The sequence below is a fragment of the Dipodomys merriami genome, unplaced genomic scaffold, assembly GCF_024711535.1.
Source record: "Dipodomys merriami isolate MVZ:Mamm:240054 unplaced genomic scaffold, mDipMer1.0.p SCAF_150, whole genome shotgun sequence".
NCBI lineage: Eukaryota > Metazoa > Chordata > Mammalia > Rodentia > Heteromyidae > Dipodomys > Dipodomys merriami.
In genome coordinates, this window is record NW_027202827.1 from 1,044,888 (window position 1) to 1,065,937 (window position 21,050).

At 42.6% G+C, this 21,050-nt stretch overlaps 2 pseudogenes; both read right to left on the reverse strand.

Moving 5' to 3' along the window:
* Nucleotides 1-729: 729 nt before the first annotated feature.
* On the reverse strand, nt 730-15,793 carry LOC138827097 (chromodomain Y-like protein; annotated as a pseudogene).
* Nucleotides 15,794-18,569: 2,776 nt separating this feature from the next.
* On the reverse strand, nt 18,570-19,671 carry LOC138827098 (tubulin beta-2 chain-like; annotated as a pseudogene).
* Between the last annotated feature and the right edge of the window lie 1,379 nt (nt 19,672-21,050).

Here is a 21,050-nt window from a genome sequence, read left to right on the forward strand (position 1 = left end):
TTTCAGGACATCTGAAATATTGAATTATTGAAATATTGAATTATCTCCAAGACCAAAGAAACAACCACATCTAGTAATTGAGCTCACAAGTATACCATGGAGATCCAGTGAAAATGATCAATCAGATGAAGATAGGACACTGTTTAAAATACAGAGAAACAATGGGATTGGCACTATTGGCAGGAACAATTTGTGTACAGAAAGAAGATAGGGCCAAGGGAGATGAACTGCAGTTGATTGACTAGAAAATGGACAGTGACAGAGAAGAAACCAGTAAAGGCAATGAATGTGAAGATGGAGAGGGTGCCATGGAAATTTCAGATGGTGCTTCTAGTGCAAGCAGTTATTCTTTGGCAAGTGATAGTAGGAAACCTGAGCTTCCTAAGGCAGGACCTGACTTTATTGCCTAGCTGGACTAAAAGTGAAGATCCTCCTGCCTCACATTCCGGAGTTCTAGGATAACAGTCATGCATTACCACATTCCTGTTTGAAACATTTAACTTTCATGTTAGATTATTTCTTTTTCACCTGTGGCCTTTATAAGCCTGATTTCGACATTTTTGGACCTTGGCGTGAACATTTGTCTGGATTATGAGGAAACAATAATTATTCCAACAGTTTCCAATATTGAAACACCCACTCCTTGGGTACTTGTCAACTCACTGTGTTCATCTGGCCTGTGTGGAGATTGTCCATTCTGCTCTGGTCCTTAAGAGGTCTGCAAGATTCTCAGCTGTGTACTAGAAGAACACAGAGATGGAGAGTTTTAGATAGCAATGAGAAAAAAGAAATTTACTTCACTGAAACTCTATTATTTGCCTTATTTTTGCCTGTCATATTTACCTTGCTCACAGTTTACATTCTTTTATGGTATAATGAAGTAATAACATTTATTTTCCTCAGCATTTAAGTTTAATTCTTTGTTTTCATTGAGACAAACTTCTAAGAAAGAACAACTAATCTCATGTTCATTTCCACAAATGGATGTTTTTATTTTCATATTCCCTTGTAAGACAATAATTCTTGGTGTGGCAAGTCAGGAAATAGAAATAGATTAAAATTTTAAACATGATACATTTATTTGTGATGTCAGTAAGCTTTGGAATTTTAGTCACTAAAATGTGTTTGACTACTACGTTTACTCTTGCCCACTCTGGTGAGAGCATCCTTAATTACTAAGTTATTAACAAGTGAATGGATTGCCAGACAAACTTTGAGAGTTTTTGTTTTCTTGGCAGACCATTAAACATTTCTTTAGAGGAAAAAATACCACACTATTTCTGCTCTTCATAGAGTCTACTATACTTCAGTTAATTCATCTGTAACTATTAGCATACAACTGAATGTATTTGCTTTTGGGTTTATTGGAACATTCTAGCAGCCACAAATAAGGGAAACCATGCAGCTTGTGTTCTCTGGGTCTGGATTACTTCCCATAATATAATTCTTTCCCAGTCTTTCCACATTATTACAAATGGTAGTCTATCATGCTCTCTGACGGATGAGTGGGATTTCTCTCTGATTGTGTGTGTGTGTGTGTGTGTGTGTGTGTGTGTGTGTGTGTGTGTGTGTGTGTGTGTTCATACATACATTTATATATATGTATATATGTATATATGTACATATACACACATATATGTATATATATTTATATCTATATATACATATATGTATATAAAATGTGGTATACATGTATGTAACCTCATACATACATACATATATATGTATGTATGTAACCTCATACATACATACATATATATATATATATATATGTAACCTCATACATGTATACCACATTTTATTGATCCATTCACCATTTTAGGGTTTTCTGGGTACTGGAAAGTGAGAGACAGGAGCCTTATCCCTCTGTTTGTGGGAAGACATGAACTCTTGTAGCAACAGTCCTGAGCCTTGTTACCCTTTTTTATGGCCTGAAGTGGTAAAAGCTGATCGACAATTTGTTCACTTTTGCAATTCCTGGGGCCTGAACTCAGTGCCTGTGCACTGTCCCTAAGCATTTTTTGCTTAAAGCTAGCATACTAACACTTGAGCCACTGCAACACTTCCAGCTTTTTCTGGATATGTGGTTACTGAAGAATCAAACTCAGGGCTTCATGCATGCTAGGCAAGCACTCTACCACTAGGCCACCTTCCCAACCCAATATTTTATTTTTTAAAAAACTAACATGTAAAAGAAACAACTACATGAGCAACTGTATTACAGGAGGCAAGCTCCATGACTAGAACCATGACTTCCCTGGCCAGAAACCTGGGAGACCAGGCCTTTGCCACAAGTCTCCTGTGAGGTCAGCTTCCAACCACTGAGCATCATTTCATTGGCCTGAAAGGAAGGAGAGTGTTGAGATGTGAAACATGATGCAAGCAGACAGAGGAAGCCTCATCCCCCAATGTCAACAATGAGGATGGTTACTCACAAACCCCAGATCCTGTGGCACATGTGCTAGTAGACACTAATTATGAATTGTGTAGAGTCATGATCCAATGGGCAGATGGGTTGAGTTATTATGAGAAAGACATAACCTCATTCAGAATCATATGGACTCCAAAAATGTGAACTAGAAAAGGTCTACTTTGTGTTTGAGGTTATTGTTTTAACTTCCTTTATCTGCACTCTGTCCTCTAAAGTCAGCTCCCATGTGTGAACTCTTCATATGCAAGAAAATGAGCCATAAATAAGGCCAAGTAATTGTTAATCTTATGGAAGTGAGCCAGGCATAGAATGGCTGTCTGGGGTTTCTTTTCCTCTCTGAGTTACAAAAAGTGACTTGTTCCTGAGACAGAGCCCATGTTCTAATGGCTGAGCTATTACTGCTGGATATCAAATTTCACCATGTGGATATAACTATAAGAGACAAAGCAGCCAGGACTTTGATGTTCCCAAAATTATTGCCATGCTGAGTGAGTCTGACACATGACTTCGAATGACTGCATGAAGGAAGTGAACATTCTTTTGTTTTTACAACATGTAATAGTGTATAAATCGATACATCACTTTACACTGACTTTAATTTTGTCCCAGGTTTTCATTTTGGTTTCAGAGGAAAGTGTCTGGATTTACCATTCCAACAACAGGCTCCCAGATGCTCATGCAGGGTGAGGAGGGGAGAATGGGTCGAAATGATGACTTCCTTCTGTGTTTCCCTGGCAGTGCTGAAAATCAGACCCAGAGCTTCTGGGCTTCAGGTAAACAAGCAGTGGGTAGAGTCTCCCTTCTCAAGAGATGAAATCTTCATGAAAATTGCCCACAGGACACTACAGTTTCCACTGCTTTTTTACTTCCACGCAGTGCACATAGCACACGAACTAATGCTGGAGGGCACAGGTATGGCTGACTCACCACCCTTCAAGAGAGGCAAGAAGGATGAACACAGTGGCAGGGGACCTGTTCCTCAGCAGAAAGCCTTGCAAGGTTCTGAACATCACCCTAAGTGAGGCTGGCATTTGAGCACAGTCTTGGACAGATCATAAGCATCTGAAGAGTGTGGAATGTTCTGCTAATCCACAGGTTGACTAAGCAGCCTGTCCTTGGGGGAAAAGGATCTACTATAAGTAAACATTTATCAGAAATCTCACTAAACCTTGTTCTTTATATTAAGTCAGTTCTTCAAGGCAGACAAGTGAGAGTGGATAAAGGAGAAGGGCCCTAGGACCACTGCATTTTCCCATCTTAGAGCATCATTTTCTTTCTCAACATATAGTAGGGAAGCCACAGCCTAGTCCTGCTAGCCAATAGAAGTATATTCTCAATAGTATATGCCAATATGTTCAGGTCCAGATAACTCAGTGATAGTGGTTCCACTCTGTTCTCTCAGTAACTTCTCTTTTTTGAGATAGGGTCTAATCTAAGTAGGACTTTGGGCTAAGCTACCTTTGTATGCAGATCATAGGCATGTACCACCATGCCTAGTCTCATTACTTCTTTTTTGTTTTCTGCCCTTTGAAAGTCAGCCAATAGCTCTAACATCGTTCTCTTCCATTACATTCTATTCATGCCCTTATCTGGTTCTCTCCATCTGGTCTAACTGGAGCCATCTGTCTCTAGCCAGCACACTGTCATGGTGGTCCATCTTCCCAGCTAGCTCCATACACATCTGTTTGTTACTAGGGAGTCTTTCCTGACTTGTGCTTTTCACTTTTCCAAATGACTGGATGTGCAAGACAATAAAAGGAGTTCCTGAATTTTGCCAAGAGTGTGAATGACATGACTGATTCAAGGCTGTTAACCATTTTCTTTTCTTTTCTTTTCTTTCTTTCTTTTTTTTTTTTTGGTCCGGTTGTAGGGCCTGAACTCTGGGCCTGGGCGCTGTCCCTCAGCTCTTCAGCTCAAGGCTAGTGCTCTACCATTTGAGCCACAGAGCCACTTCTGGCTTTTTTTCTTTTTGCTTATGTGGTGCTGGGGAATCGAACCCAGGGCCTCATGCATGCAAGGCAAGCACTCTACCACTGAACCACCTTCCCAGCCCCTTGTTAACCATTTTCCACTTAAACACACAAGCAGTGGGCCAGGATTGGTGGCTCATACCTGTGATCTTAGCTAATAGGTAGGCTTAAATCTGGAGGATGGTGGCTCTGAGACCAGCCTAAGCAGAAAAGTCTTGAGATCCCACCTTCAAAATAATCGCAAAAGAAGGTCTGGAAGTATGGCTTATGGTGAGCATACAATATGAGCAAGAGCTGTCATAGTATAGGTCACCTTGTGCTGCTTGTAGCACAGGTCCTTTAGTCCCAGGTCTGTACTAATAACATCTCTTCAATTCCAACTTTGTGTATGTGTGTGTATGTGTACAACTTCACGTACTCATGCACTTGTTGTGTACACTGATAATATTAAGTTGCACGTGCTTATGTTGCAGAGACTTCAAACTAATTTTTATCTTTCCAAACACAATGAACCATCAAGAATTCTACCACTGTCAACATTCATTACAAAGATTCCACTTCCAAAATGCCATTTGGTTAGATGGTGTTTACCTATCCATATTTACTTAGTCTTTCCTCTAGTTGACCCTCATCCTCCCATACCATTGCACCTCCACACATTCCCCCAGATTATTGTTTACAATGATCTTAACATTTTCCTGGAAATAAGGATTCTTTAGTGGTAGAATTAGCATTTAATTGCTAGCAAGTCAGCTTCTTCAGTAATAACTCACAATGAGCTTAAAGATCTACCCTTAATCAGGTAGGGATAGGTGGACACAGCATAGTAAAATGGACAAAAAAGCATTTCAATGCCAGGTGGACCACTATGGGACCTGATGCGACACCATCATGTGCTAAACATGGACATCCCAGGTGAGGGCAGAATACTCTCTTGTACGTGTGGGACTCCTGGATATCAGGAAAGTAGGAGGCTGAGACCTGAGTCCAACCCTTACTCTTCTCAAATTGCTGGCAAAGTTTCAGAAAAACTCAGTAATCTGCCCAAGGAAGGTATGCTAGGCTACAGGTGAAGAAAGACAGGAGCCTAAAACGTGGCATGCAATTTCTGAGAATACACCTTCATACTTACTAAGAACTTATGAGCTTATAGAAATTGATTTGTTGTGGTCAGACAGTGTGGGTATGCAAGCCAAGGAGGGGACTGGCCACTTCCTTACAGTATCATCCTATAGTGACAAGAAGAGGAAAATATCCCCAAATGGGACTGCACTGGTCATCTACTTGATGTCAAAGTATTGGGGCTGAACAGTACTGAGTGTTAACCTGGACTGCTGGTCAGAGAGCTGGAAAAGTAGGGAGTAGGATGTGAATTGAATGATAAATAGAGGGATGGGTTGATGGAAAGAATTGTCAACTGCAACATCACATTCAGATCTACCAGAGATCTCTCATAAAGGGCCAGTACAGTCAACCATATGAACCCATTAGCACTGGTCATTCTTGTTTGCTAGCAATCACTTTCTGACTTATCAGACATACACACACACCCCAAATGGCCATGGTTTGGTGGACACAGAGGGCTAGAATATAAATGTCAGTAAATGCCTGACATGTTAGCAGAGAGTATCAAAGTTTAGCCACCCTGCATTGTTCATTCCCAAGATTCTCAGCCTGTTAGGTCCTTGTGGCAAACTCAGTGCTCCAATGGGAAGAGAAGCTGCCTCCAGGCCTCCCTTTCTTATCCTCCAGGTCTCAGAAGTCCCCAAAAGGCTGGTCTGGAGGTGTGGGGGAATAATGCAGGCAAAGCCCAAGTGTTGGAGACTCCAATTCATAGCAATGATAGGGTGCTGCAGAGCTCTGGATTGTGTTGTGCCTCCAAGGGAAGGAGGCACTGTTGGCACATGAGTGCATCAGGGCTTCCTGATCCTCCCTGCCCAACAGCAGCTGTTCTGGATTGAGCAGCACACTGGGATGGGGTATGAGGCACCCTGGGGACAAGTACCCACCAGTAGAGGGATGGATAGGGCAGGTAAATCTACAGAGAACAGTGCCAGTACTGGGCAGCTGTGCTCTTTTATCAACTTCTCCACATTTCAGTTTTCAAAAACAACTTAGACTTTAGAGTAAGTTTCAACCTATGGAAAATTTACACAAGTGTGTTTCCCTCACTGCCCTAGCTCTCCCTTGATTCACATGTCATAAAACATGTTAATCAAAGTCAGAACATTTCCACTGAAGCCATAATAGTCATTAAACACAAACCCCGTACCAACCTCAACATTGCCTCCTTCTGCCCTTCTCTCACTCAGGAGTCCATCTGGTCCTGCAGATCGTTGCTCTCCTCTCCTTTGAGGGGCCAAAGTTCCAACTAAACCTCCATCCTTGGCCATTGTGAGGGGTTCTGCTCAGCATTTGCTGTCTTGGTAAGCATAGATTGAGGGATGTCGATGGACTGTTCCTCTTTGGCAGGAGCCTACAGAGCAACAGATGCTGCAGCCATCTCAGTGAATCACACTGGGGCACCGAGGTCACCATGCTTAACCTTGTTCATGGTACTCGTGTTAGAACTCAGAGTATTGTACTTGCTAGGTAGGTGAGCTATATTCCTATTTTGTGCTGGTCATTTTTTAGTTATGGTCTTGCTTCCTATCCAGGTACATGCCTGGGCCTGGACTCACCTATTTTAAGCTTCCTGTTGTAGTGAAGTTGATATTAATTGATAGCTTAAGAGGAGATGTCACCCAGTTTTTGGCTTGGGATGGCCCTGAATAATGATCATCCAAATCTTAGCATCTTAAATAGTTAGGATTACACATGTGACTCCCAGCTCCAATGTGCCTTCCTTCTCAACCCTACCAACTCAGCAGTGACTGACAGCTTCCTCTCCTCAGTTACTCTTACCCTCTGGAATTTCAGAGAGGAGACACACATTTTCTTCTTCATTGTACTCTAATTGCTCCAAAGATTGCCTGAAATTGTACTATCTCCCCTCATTGTAGGCTCCCCAAGGAAGTGATACCCTTGGATACTGGATATTTCTACATGAGGAGGTAAACTTAGCTGTGAACCCCAAAGGGAGATCCTGTTACTTCAGCTGTGGGCTGTCAGTTCCTTCTGCAACTCCCTCAGCTACAGTCATTTTCCATGACACAATTGTCTTCCTGCACTCCCCACACTGATGGGTACAAAGACAGCATCATGCCAATTGGCCAGGTCAAACTATGGGACACTCAGTGGTGGAGCTGGAGGAGTTGCACTTGTCCCCTATCCAATCTGACATCCAGTCCCTCTCTTCAACAGAATTCAATCTTTGTGGATTCTCTTCTCTGCCAACACTCTCAGTCTGTCTCTAGAACTAAGGAACAAGGTATATGTAATTGAGAAAACACAAACACAATCTCTCATCATGAATGGACCAATTTAAATAGTGAAAAAATGAACCACAAAATTATACTGAACCCCTCTCCCTGCTTCTTTTATTTGTGCAAGTTTGCTCCCTAATTGCTTTTGTGTGTTTGTTGGGGAAGGTGTGTGGGTACGGGTGCGGGGGATATTGTGTATAATAGGACTTGAACTCAGGGCCTTTGGCTCTTAACCTAGCTCTTTTTTGTTCAAAGCTGGCACTCTACCATTCCAGCCACTGATCCCTAGTGGCTTTTTCCAGGCTAATTGCAATAAGAATCTCTTGGGTTTCTCTGCCTACAATGGCTTCAAACTGCAATTCTGGTATCAGCCTCCCAAAAGGCTAGTGTGTGAGCCACTAGTGCATGGCCTCCCACTGCCACTTTAAAAGGGCAGCTTTTAAAGTGAAGTAAAAGAAAATTCTTGATTGAAAACTGGGTATCAGTGTGATTTAGGTAAATCTGGAGGCTCCTCATGGGAGGAAAGGCCTTCTCCTGGGAAGTATTACAGCACTACATGAACCAAGTGGGTTTGATGAAATGTCCCCAGAGAACACACAAGATACCCTGAGTGAAACAACACCCAAAGCACAGGTTCTTAGGACATTGTCTAAAATAAGTTTTTAACCAAGGTGCTCACAGATGTGCCTCCCATATCCTTGGGAAAGATATCAGTAGAGCAGCCATCTGGATTCTGTCCTACGGGGGTACAAGGTGTTTGGAACCAAGCCTTTTCCTTGGTCCAAACCACATCACAAAGAGGCCATGTGGATGCTCCTAGTCCAATGGCTGGGCCTTTTACTGCTACAAAATTAGGCTTCTTAAACTGGATGAAAGTATTCACTAAGTTTCTAAAGTTAAAAAAGTACACAGGGAACAAGTAAAAACATTGCATATGTGAGCAGATGACAAAAATCTATTCTAGATTGGAAGTTGCCAAGCAGAAACTATGCAAATCATAAAAATTAAGATTTCTTAAAAAGCCTCCTCCCAGAAAAGGTAGATTGTGGATCTACCTGCTGCAGATTGTAAAGGCTTACCTACAGCCTGGATATTACACAGGTGTCGCTGCTACCACCAGTTGTAGGTGACATAGCCAGAAGGGCTTTCATATTTACAGTGGCTCTTGGCCACTCTGACTATTGCATATAGCATTTCCAACTTTCTCTCTTTGAAGACCCAAGGATCATACTGACTTTAGGGAGTTCTTGTATCCAAGAAAAGGGAAAATTCAGAGTGAACTTGGCACTAAGATTGTCTGGTACTGACTGAAGGGTTATTGACTAAGGGATATAACCTGCCCCTGCAAGGAGACTTTACACATTGAATTGGAAACACGTATTTTCTAAGGTCTTATAAACTGGACTAAATTAACTTATGGACATGGAGATAAGCTAATTTAAGACATAAGGTTGGAAATAAAGATCAGCAAGCATCTCAATGCCTGTATCCCATTATGTGTTGTTGGATGCTACTGCCACAGGAAATTGGAGAGCAAAGCAGACATGGGAGAGGGAGGCCTTTGCAGGGGACAAGACCTTGCCATAAAACACAACCAATGCTGTGCTGGAGTTTGTTTTATAGGCTTTGTAGTTCCAGGGAGGTTGATGCTATACTATATAGGGAATCTGCTTCTTCCTCCCCACCATACAGCTGATTCTGTTTTCAGAGGTAGTCTCTTGTTCTGATTTCACAGAGTAGATCAAAGCATAAACTTATACCTACATACATATAAAGTGATTCTTTATAGGTAGTTTGAGCCTGACCTTTGAAGAATAACTAAAACTTTTCATATACAGAGTTCTAAGCCAGAGCTTGACTGACAACAGCTATTGAGGCACTTCCTACTAGTTCCTCATCCTCTGAATACTATCAAGATGGAATATAGTGCTGCATCTCCCCTCCCCCTCCCTTCCCCCCCCCCCGTGCAATCCTGCAGTTGAATTCAGGGTCTTCTGCTTAGTTGGCTGGCACTTGAATACTTGAATCACACTTTCAGTCCTGTTTGTACTAATCATTGGAGGCTCAATTTTAACAGACTTTTCTAATTGATCTGGTCTTAACACAAATCCTCTGGATGTATCTCAGACTTTTGAGTAGCTAGAATTACAGATGTGAGTCACTGCTTCCAGCTAGATTATATTGTAAGGAGGGAGGTTGGGAGGTTTGTAAGGAACACAGGAGAACAGGGCTTGCAGATGCAGCAGATTCCAGCAACTGGTGTGAGGTGTAGTCCATTAGGTGAGGCCAACCTCATCTCAGCCTTGCCAATTGTCCCCAAGGTAAGTAATGTTTTGCATTATGCAAGAATTGATCCTTTAAAAGAATAAGCCACACTAATATCTAAGGTTTCTAAATGAGATGGCCCAAGGCATTATTCGAAAGCTCACAATGGAGTTTAACAATAAAGCTGTGGTACATGAAAACATAAGAATAAAAAAACTGTCCATGATTCCATGCTTCTCCCATGATATATTTGTACATACATAAAAAAATTCTCATCTCAAGCCCAAAGAAACACAGGTCCCATGGTTTCCCTTATTTGCAATGACTAGTATATGTCTGAGACAAGCAGAAATGTTCAGAGGAGTTGATGTTAGGTGAAATGAATCCCAAGATAAGGACTCATATTTTTTCTTTCTTGCTATTGTTTTAAACATATTTATAAGATGATTGTTTTGTGGTTTTTTATGTCCCTCCTCCTCAGTATAATCCCTGTTTTCACTGTATTTGATGTTGCTATAATTTGTGGAGGGGAAGGGAAAAAACAAATTGTTTAAACAGGGATACAGGTGGACCCATTGCAACAATGAGATGTACAAGACGTTATGTCAAAAAATGAATTTTACAACTCTGGCATGGTATGGGGAGGGAGATGGGAAGGGATGGTAAGGGGAAACAAAGGAGGAGGGAACAATGCTTGATAAGAAATGTACTCATTTGGGCTGGGAAGGTGGCTCAGTGGTACAGAGATTGCCTTGCATGCATGAGGCTCTGGGTTTGATTCCTCAGCACCACAGAAGCAGAAATAAAAAGCTGGAAGTGGTGCTGTGGCTCAAGTGGTTGAGCGCTAGCCTTGAGGTGAAGAGCTGAGGGACAGCGACCAGGCCCAGAGTTCAGGCCCATGACCGGACTCCCCACCCCCCAAAAAAAGAAATGTACTCATTACCTTGCTCGTGTAATTGTAACCCCTCTGTACTACATTTTCAAGATTAAAAAAAATTCTGGTTTCAAAGTCTTTGAGGAAAATCAATACCAGGATTTCAATAGGATTGATACATTGTTTTATAACTGGAATTTCAATTTTTGCCTGGAATGATAATAATGTCAAATAAAATTATATCTCTATTTCAGAGGTCCATGCTAAATTCATCAGCAGCCCTGCTCAGAGGAAGGGTGCAATGATGATGTGTAAACTCATTTGTAAACATGAGTTGAACAGAAACTCAGTTTGTTAAAACACAGCCACCCACCAAATCTTTGTAGAAATGACCTGTCAGGAGAGACCTCTCCAGTCCACAAAGCTGTATGATCATGAACTACAAAAATCCAGCGGCAGTGTGGCTAGTGGTAAGAGATCATGATGGACCTAAAGAGGAAATGTGTACAGTTTTGTTAAGTATACATGCGGTTGTGTTTGCTAGCCATTGGGCTTGAACATAGGGCCTGTGCACTGTCTCTGAGCCTCTCTGTGCTCAAGGCTAGTGTTCTACCAACTAAATCCCAACACTACTTCCAGCTTTTTCTTAGTAGTTTATTGGAGATAAGAGTCTCATGGACTTTCTTGTCTCAGCTGGCTTCAAACTGCAATCCTCAGATTTCATCCCCCTGAGTAGCTAGGATTACAGGCATGAACCAGCAGGCCCCTGGTTTTTATACTTATCTTTTAAAACTTAATATTAAAGCCCATAAACATTAATAGGTGTACAATGCAGCATACTCAATTTGTATTTGTTCCCACTGGATTATCTGTGAACTGAGTTAAAGGCTGTCTTAGATATGGAAGGGAAGGAAAGATTTTCCACAAAGTTAGTTTTTGAAGACATTATTATTCAATAGAATTCCTTCTGAGAAGACACTTGACAAGATCAGATATTAGGTCAAACCCTCATGGAAGGGTGTAGGAATTGTCTGGGGAAACCAGGCAACAAAATTTGAATTAGGAGGTAGTGTGCTTCCTTCCTCAGCTTACTCAGCTTTATTATCTGAAGAAGAAAGGAATGAGTAGGAAGAGGTCAAGTTCTAGGGCCAGTTTACGGGTTTGTTTTGTTCTCTCTCCAAATCCTGTAATATAGGAGTGCTGAGTAATAGCCTCTTCCTTTGGAAAGTCTGCACATTATCTCACTCTATCATGAGAGGAGACCTCACTTCTGTGGAGATAAGCTTGCTCTTGGGTCCTTCAGACACATAGTATGCAGACATCAAAAGTCCAATGCTATAAAGGGAACCCAAGATACTCAGTTTTATCAATGATGTAAGGGCCATTTCATGACAATGAATCTGCAAACTGGGTATCATCAATTCCAATAGTGGAAATAGCAGCCCTGGACAGTGGATGATGTAAGATGTTAATTGATCTCCATTATCACTTCCCTTTCCTTCCATTCTGAATATTTGCCACAATGAAGATCTTTGCCTCAAAAAGTTTAAGGAATTTGAGTCATGATACCACAGAAACAAGCAAAAATACAATACATAGAAATATTGTTTTGTGTAATGTCCCTCATAGGCATATAAAGTTAATTTAAATAAACTGAGTAAGAGAAAGGTTAAGTGAAACTGCTTTAAATAAGTAGTTTTTTCTGATTCTCCCATATTCCATTAAGCAAAATTATCGCTGATAAAAATACGTTTACTCAAAGCAGCAGCAATGCAGGTTTCACAGAAGCACAATGTTTCAGTTTCCTATAATATCAGCTGAGCCTTCTGTGGGATCTAGGAGAAGGACATGGCATAGGGAGGCTGGGAGAAGTAATAGGAGTGAGGATCTGATGAAAACAATCATCTAAAATCACCTAAAAGTGCATGAGATGAGGTTTCTACTTAAATATCTGTATCTATCTTTTCTCTTTCTCTAATCCCAGTACTACAAGCCTCAGCCACTGTCAAGGGCAGAGACTGGACACCTGAGGAGGGAGAAGACTGGAGAGCAGCAAGATTGGTAAGAAAAGCTCTAAGATACATAAGAGAGGACTCAGGTGGTCTCACAGAAGATGTACAAAGTCACCACTGAAGACAATGGTATGTGTGTGTGTTTCTGTGTATGTGTGTGCATATGTGTGTGTGTGTGTGTGTGTGTGTGTGTGTGTGTAAAAAGTGAGGCTTAAAGACATGCAACATATCCTGAACTATGATTTAACAATGAGCAGTGTCTACACTTTGATATGAGGTTCTGATAGTCTAGAGCAGAATTATGTCCACTGATGAAGGTTTATAATTTCAAGTCAAGTAAGAAGGCAATGCCTTCTAGCACCACATCTGAGAACTCAGAATAATAATGGGATTATAATATTTCAAACCATAGGTATGTTATTTTGGGGAATAACAGAGATGGGGGGGACTGAGATCCAAGGCTAGTCTAGGCAAAGTTTTAGCAAGCAGACCTTATCTCAACAAATTATTCTGGCTAGGTGGTTCATTCCTGAAATCCCAGCTCTGTGGGAGGTGTATGTGAGGGAAGAGCAAAGCCCAAAAATTACTTAAAATACTTAAAGCAAGATGGGGGCAGGAGGTGTGGTAGAATGCATGCCTAGCATGTATGAGGCTTTGAGTCCAATCAAACCATAATACTATTAAAACAACCCAACAGATGTAAGATGTGTTCATTAGCTGATTCAGCTTTTTTCCTCTCTACTAGAAATATTTAGAATTCGGGGAAGCATAGGAGAAGTGTACAGCACAAGTACCATGCAGCTGTACATTATCTATACAGCACTCTTAGCCAACATGCCGAGCACTTGCTGGGTTTCAGTTGTTGGCCTCTGATAAGCAGTCATTAATGTCAGACTCATAGAAAGAGCAGATGAGTTAATTGAGTCAACTGACTTAAATGACTGACATTGAAGCCTATGCAGGGCTGTGATCTTCAGTTCTAGTACTTGGAAAACTAACCCCAACCCCGATGCAAACACATTGGCTCTGCAAACCTGATTGCATCTGCCATCTTGGTGCCTTTTCTCTTTCTATCATCGGTGAGATGGTCTATGAAGTAAATTAAGTCCAGGCCACAATAGAAGATGCTGCCGGGTGCACTGAGATAGACCTGCTGTCATTGGCAGTGGCTGTTTTCAGGGCACTCAGGACTTCTTTTATCACCAGGAAGTCACCATAAGTTCCAATGATAAGGACCACTTTGGGTACAGACTACTATAAGCATTTTAAAGACCCCTCTGTATGGTATTTTCACAATAATAATCATAATAATAAAAAGAAAGCCTTTGTTTCTCTGAAGGTTACAAGAAATGGGTATTTCTGCAGTTTGAACAGCAGGTGGCACTTTTAACTACTTTATAAGTGAGTCCAGTCTGTTGTTTTTGTTATTGTTGTTGCTAATTTAGCTTAGGATAGAAACCTAAATGATATGGTGAGAGGGCAAAAAATCATTTAAAATGATCTTGGAAACATTAAAAAACCTCACCAGTGAAGAGATTGAAGTCTAAAAATGTACCAAAAATCAAGCCCTGAACTGCTTGTTCTGTATGAGTGTAGCTAGCACACAGACCTTCTGTAGGTAGCTTTCCTTGTCTGGAACAACCTACTCAAGCTGTGTACAAAGGAAAAGAAACAACACTAGAACTTAAAATTTGGAAATGCCCAGTGCAAGTTGAGATGTATGCATTTCCAGAGCCTTCCTAGCACTAGGGGCTTTTGAAAAACAATCTCTTCAACAACAATCTCCTTGGCCTTTGCAAGCTGCCTTTTCAGGTATTAGTCAATATGCATACATAGAAAGCCCCCTTGCTGTGTGCTCTGCCACAACACTAAGACCATCAGTGTTGTAGGATGATAGGGAAACTTTTCCCAGAACAGAATGCAGCCATTGTTATGTTTAGCAAACAATTAACCTGTCAAACTGGGCGCCAGTGGCCCTTGACTATAAACCCAGCTACTCAGGAGGCAGAGATCTGAGTATGCCAGTAAAAAACCAGCTTGGGAAGGATAGGCCTTGAGACACTTATCTCCAAGAAACCACCAGAAAACTGGAAGTGGCACTGTGGCTCAAGTGATAGAGAGCTATACTTGAGCTGAAGAACAGAGAGACAGCCCCTAGGCCTAGAGTTCAAGTCCCATGACCAACAAAATAAAGAAAAAGAAAGAAGGAAGGAAAAAAGAAAGAAAGAAAGAAAGAAAGAAAGAAAGAAAGAAAGAAAGAAAGAAAGAAAGAAAGAAAGAAAGAAAGAAAGAAAGAAAGAAAGAAAGAAAGAAAGAAACCTGTCATGATGAGAGATATGGCAAAGCTCAAGCCTTTGCAGATAAAGACATCCTGACCTGGGAGATGGCTCAAAAACAGAGGCACTGTTACCTTCTCCTGGTAAGAACCAAAGCTCCCACTGGAGCCCATACCATTAGAATAGAGCAGATGCCCAGCACATGCCTACAGCCCCAAGTCAGTGTGGCCAGAGTGATTAGCAGCCAAGCTTCCAAGTCCCCTTTGATTCCTGCCTCCTGGGCACATGTGGGCCAGCTCAGAAGGAGGTTTCAGAAGAGCATAAAGAGCCATGAAGCAAAGCAGTCATGTAGAAACGCAAAGCACATGACTCTCACCTCTGGGATTCCAGAGTTATTCTCAGATTATTTTGTGGATAAGAAGATGTGAGTGAATCATCTTGCTTCCTGAAAAATATCTCTGTATAGGTAGGCACTCTTTGCCTCTCACTGAAATGCAACCACTTGTCCAAAGGCTGGTCTCATCTGTGGCCAATAAATTTCCTTTTCCCAGCCATCACCCCTTTAACAGACATCTGTATGTTGGCTGATAGCACATCCATGAATGGAGATGTACCTGTGAAGGGTTTGAAACCATAGTGGTCCATGATGTCCTATCACCATTTCTCTCCCACTGTCATCTCAGAATTAGACCAGAAGCTGGTTGCAATCACAGCACATATCAACACAAGACTGTCAATACCAGAACCTTGTCAAAGTCTACTTTAAAGATACCTTTCAGTTTCAATCTATGTCTGACAGAGTATCTACCCCCTACTTTTTTGGTCTAGGATATGTGCAGCTATAAACTAGGAGACTTTTAGAGAATAAGATTAGAGAGAATGGGTCTCCTGGACAGGATCTGCTATAGGTATGACAAGTTGGAAGGAAAAAGGAAACAGCATAAGGAAATATCATTAACATGGCCAAAGTGGTCAAAAGACATCTCTCCAATGCAAGAATGTCTCTTCTTGTCAGGCCATGGCCTGGTATGGTGGTGCCACTTTACACTCTGGTCCCATTAGAGTAACATAAATGTCATGGCTTCTTCCTTCCACGGCCTAGGCTGACTACCAGAGGTTAATTCCCTGTTTCTACCTCTGCTTTCTAAAAGGGTACACACATCAAGGGGCTTTCTTCTTCCCCCCTACAAATATTCTACCAATGTTCCCTCATTTCACAACTCCTCATTGCCAATCTGGGTGCTGCTTTTCTATGAGTCCTAATGTATCCTCTCCTGAGCCTAACATTTGTTGCCTTTCCTCCTTTTGGTGCTGGGGACTGAACTGAGAGTCATGTGTTTGCCAGGGATGTACTCTACCACTGAGCTGCATCTTCACCTCTGAACTTTGTTTATCATACTTGTCAAGAACTCTATTAATTATTTGATACAATTACTAAGGTACATGAGAATAAGGGAGATGCTACACTTAGCAATTGGACAAAAAATCACCTATCTATAGGAATCACCTCCACATTAGCTTGTGTGGCAATGAATGCAGAGCTCTGGCTAGGAGAAAACAAAAGTCATGCCTGAAAAATACATGGTGGTCTACTGGTAAAATTATCAACAGGAGTTTTCTAAGGAGTGAGGCATGAGTCATTAATTATGAACCAAGAACTACTTCTTCAAAAGTGTAAAGAAACAAGCCAAAGCCACCAGAAAAGACTCATGAAAAGACTCATAAATGAGTACTTAAGAGAAAACAATAATGTTCTTAGTCAAACACTGGTAGATAGGATGGGTGGTGCCTCCATCACAGCTTGGCCTCAATCCTTAACCCACTGAGGAATGAGAGTTCCTTGGCCAGGCCTGCCTTCAGTTCTGACCCAGCAACCTTAGAAGATTTGGGGTCATCCAACCTGGTCAGTTCTAGGACTAGAGTCCTAGGGGAGTCAACACTTACTCCCTAGGACTCCCACAATGGAAGCTATTTGCACTTTGATCTCCCTGGGGCAAGGACACAAAACCTCCTTCTAGTCATAGATCACTCTCTGGGACAGTTTTACTTTCTAATGAGTGAGACCAGCTTGGCTTAAAGATCTCTATCCCACCCCTCCCTACCCTACCCCAACCTCAGGCCTGGTAGAGGAAAACTTACGGAACTTACCATCTCCCAACTTTACTAGCAACAAGGGACTTGCACCTCACCCAGAAGTACCTTTTCCTTAGAGCTTTCTATAATTTGCCATATTCCCATAGCCCTGTTTCTGAAGAAAAAGGTGCTCTTACAGGTTATTGGTGGCCATGGAGGAATGCTTGGCACAGACAACCTGCCTGGAGCCTCACTGAAAGAAGAGTGAAAGATTCTGGCAAAAAGAACCAGTGACTGATTTGGCCTCCAGTGAAAACAGAAGTGTTTACCTTTTTCCTGGCTATTGTAGGTTCTAAGCAATTGAGATTTCTGTTTCACTCACGTAAAGTAAACATACCCAACAGGCTAGATCCATCCATCCCTTATATCCTTACAACACCCTGTGGGCCTCAGACAGCTTTGACTGCTGGAAAAATGAACGTGAGAATGGGTCATTGGGACAGGCCATGTCTCCCCTCCTCTCCTTGACTTGGAAGTACTGTGTCAAGCAGTTCTGGATACACTATGGGACTAGTCAGCTTCTCAGCCTCTCACTCCCTCAAACAGCTAGAGTCACTTCTGTACTTAAAGCTCCAGACACCTTGAGAAACTACCCTGGAAACCAGGAACTTGCACTCATCCTGTGAGTGCTGCTTCATTGCCAATTGAACTCTAAACACAGGGATCAGTGTTCCTGATACTGTTTCTGGGGAATGTGACTGAAATCCCTCTGATGGGACATGAGACAAGAACCTGTGGTTGTCTGAAGGAGAAGTAGCATCTGGATCTAGTTTTCTTTCTCTTCAAACTGCTTTTTTGCTACTTGCATGCTTTTGAGAGATTGAAAACTATAAAACTGGGCCAGGGGGAAAAACAACAACATTGGCACTTGTCATCCTCCTCTTCAAAATAGCAGAAAAACCATGAATTTAATACTCCTCTTGAGTACCAGTCCTATATTGTTAAGATTAAATCCTTCTGGCCAAATTTATATTTCAAATACACTGAAAGAATAAAAAGGATTCTAAAGAAGAATAAGGGCTCAGGGTATAAAATGTATACTTCTTTATTTATACAAATAGGGTTTTAAAACAATCATATTTAAAAGAAATCTGCATTTTTACATTCACCGTCAGTGAGTTCCTGACAGAGAAGGCTGAGCATGATGATACATAGCAAGGTCCCACTGCAGGACAACAGTAGCTCAGGAAAGCACCATTTATTTGAGAAGCCGTAGGCAGGCTCTGGCATTCCTGTTGCACTGCTAGCAATGGGAAGTCTTAAACCTCTTCTTCCACAAGACTTCTTCAAATTCCCCCTGTTCATCAGCAGTGGCATCTTTGCATTGCTGGTACTTGGACACCGGGTTGTTGATGTTGCTCTCAGCCTCAGTGAACTCCGTCTCATCCATACCCTTGCCTGTATACCAGTGCAAGAATGCCTTGTGCTGCAACATGGCACTGAACTGCTCTGAGGTGTGCTTGAAGGGTTCCTGGATGGCTGTGTTGTTACCAATGAATGTGGCCAACATCGTGAGGCCATGTGGGGGGATGTCACACACAAGTGTCTTCACGTTGTTGGGGATCCATTCTGCAAAGTAGCTGCTTATTTGTTCTGCAAGTTGAGCATCTGCTCATCCACCTCCTTCATGGACATGCGGCCTCGGAAGATGGCAGCCGCTATCAGGTAGCAGCCATGGTGGGGATCACAGGTTACCATCGTGTTCTTGGTGTCAAACATCTGCTGGGTGAGCTTGGGCCCTGAAAGAGCATTGTACTGCTGGCTGGCATGGCTGGACAGGGTGCAAGGCCAGGCATGAAGAAGTTCAGGCAGGGGAAGGACACCATGTTCACAGCCAGCTTGCGCAGGTCTGCATTCAGCTGGGCAGGGAAGCACAGGCAAATGGTGACCTTGCTCATGGTAGCCAACACCAGGTGGTTCAGGTCTCCATAGGTGGGCATGGGCAGCTTCAGGGTGCAAAAGCAGATGTCATACAGGGCCTCGTTGTCAATGTAGAATGTTTCATCTGCATATTCCAACTGGTGGACAGATAAGATGGTGTTGTAGGGTTAGGTGAGGATGATAGGGTTAGGTGGATAAAGGCTCAGCCCAGCACTGGGAACTAGTGTCTGGATGTTAGGGAGGAGGGGTGCCTGTTAGCCATCTCCTATGGACTATGATGACATATCAAATATGAAGTTGTCTGGTCTGAAACTCTGGCCAAATGGTTCCGATCTCACTGAGTCTAAGGTGCCAGTGTCCAACATCTTGGGCAAGGGCATGACACTGAAGGTGTTCATGATGCTGTCTGGGAACTCCTCTCGGATCTTATTGAGAATCAGGGTGCCCATGCCTGACCTGGTGCCACCTCCCAGGGAGTAGTGCAGCTAGAAACCCTGGAGACAGCCACACCTTTCTGCTCACCACTTCCAACACTGACTCCACCAGCGCGGCTCCCTCTGTGTGGTGGCCCTTGGCCCAGTTATTGCCTGCCCTGTTCTGGCCTATCAGACACAAAGACATGATGAGACACATACTCCAGGAATAATGACTGTGTTATATGCATTGTGAAGACTATAGGCTCCTCTGAGCAACTTTGGCTATTATTTTAGATACACTTTGGTGAAATAAAGGAAATGTTTTCTTTTTTTGGGTCCAGTCATGGGCCTGAACTCTGGGCCTGGGCGCTGTCCCTCAGCTCTTCAGCTCAAGGCTAGTGCTCTACCACTTAAGCCACAGCACCACTTCTGGCTTTTTTTTTCCTGCTTATATGGTGCTGAGGAATCGAACCCAGGGCCTCATGCATGCAAGGCAAGCACTGTACTGCTGAGCCACCTTCCTAGCCCTCAGGAAATGTTTTCAATGTGTCTGGGACCCTACAAATCACCCAGGTTCTAAAGAAAGTAAAGACAATGTGGAGGAAGATACATTTTAACCCAAACCACGTGCGTACTTCTAAAAATGAGCAGAGCCTGGGGATGGGAAGGGGTCTCAGTGGTAGAGTGCTTGCCTCACATGCACAATGCCGTGGGATCGATTCCTCAACACCACATAAACAGAAAAAGCCAGAAGAGATGCTGTGGTTCAAGCGGTAGAGTGCTTGCTTGAGCTGAAGAGCTGAGGTACAGTGCTCAGGCCCAGAGTTCAAGCCCCACGACCGACCAAAAAAAAAATGAACAGAGCCTGCCTCAATAATGGAAAAGTACTTACTTTCACAGGAGGAACAGGAGAACAGAATGGTAAGAGGGAAGCTAAGCTGCAGGCACTTGTCTGCACCTTGCTCATACATAGCTGTGCTTTGATTTCTGGTGTCCTGAAGTGGTTCCCTGTTATTGCCAGGTATTTGAAATGGCCAGCAGCGCTGAAACCTTGTTGGAGGCATTCCCTGCTCGCTGTTCATTCCCTTCAGAGGCTGTTTGCAGACTGGCATTTATCTGTGCTATTCAGTGGCCAGGGACATGACTCCCATGGACTGAAATAGGTAGGTTAGGTGAGGATGATATCTAGATGGATAAAGGCTCAGCTCAGCTCTGGGAACTGGAGTGTGCCTGGATGTTAGGAAGGAGGGGTGCCTATTAGCCATCTTCCATGGACCATGCTGACCTACTAAATATGAAGTGTCTGGTCTGAAACTCTATGGTTCCAATCTTACTGAGTCTAAGGTGCCAGGCTCTACATCCACCATGATGGCCCAAGGAACATATTTGTTGCCTGTGGGAACAAGAGTTGACTTAGGCCTATACTT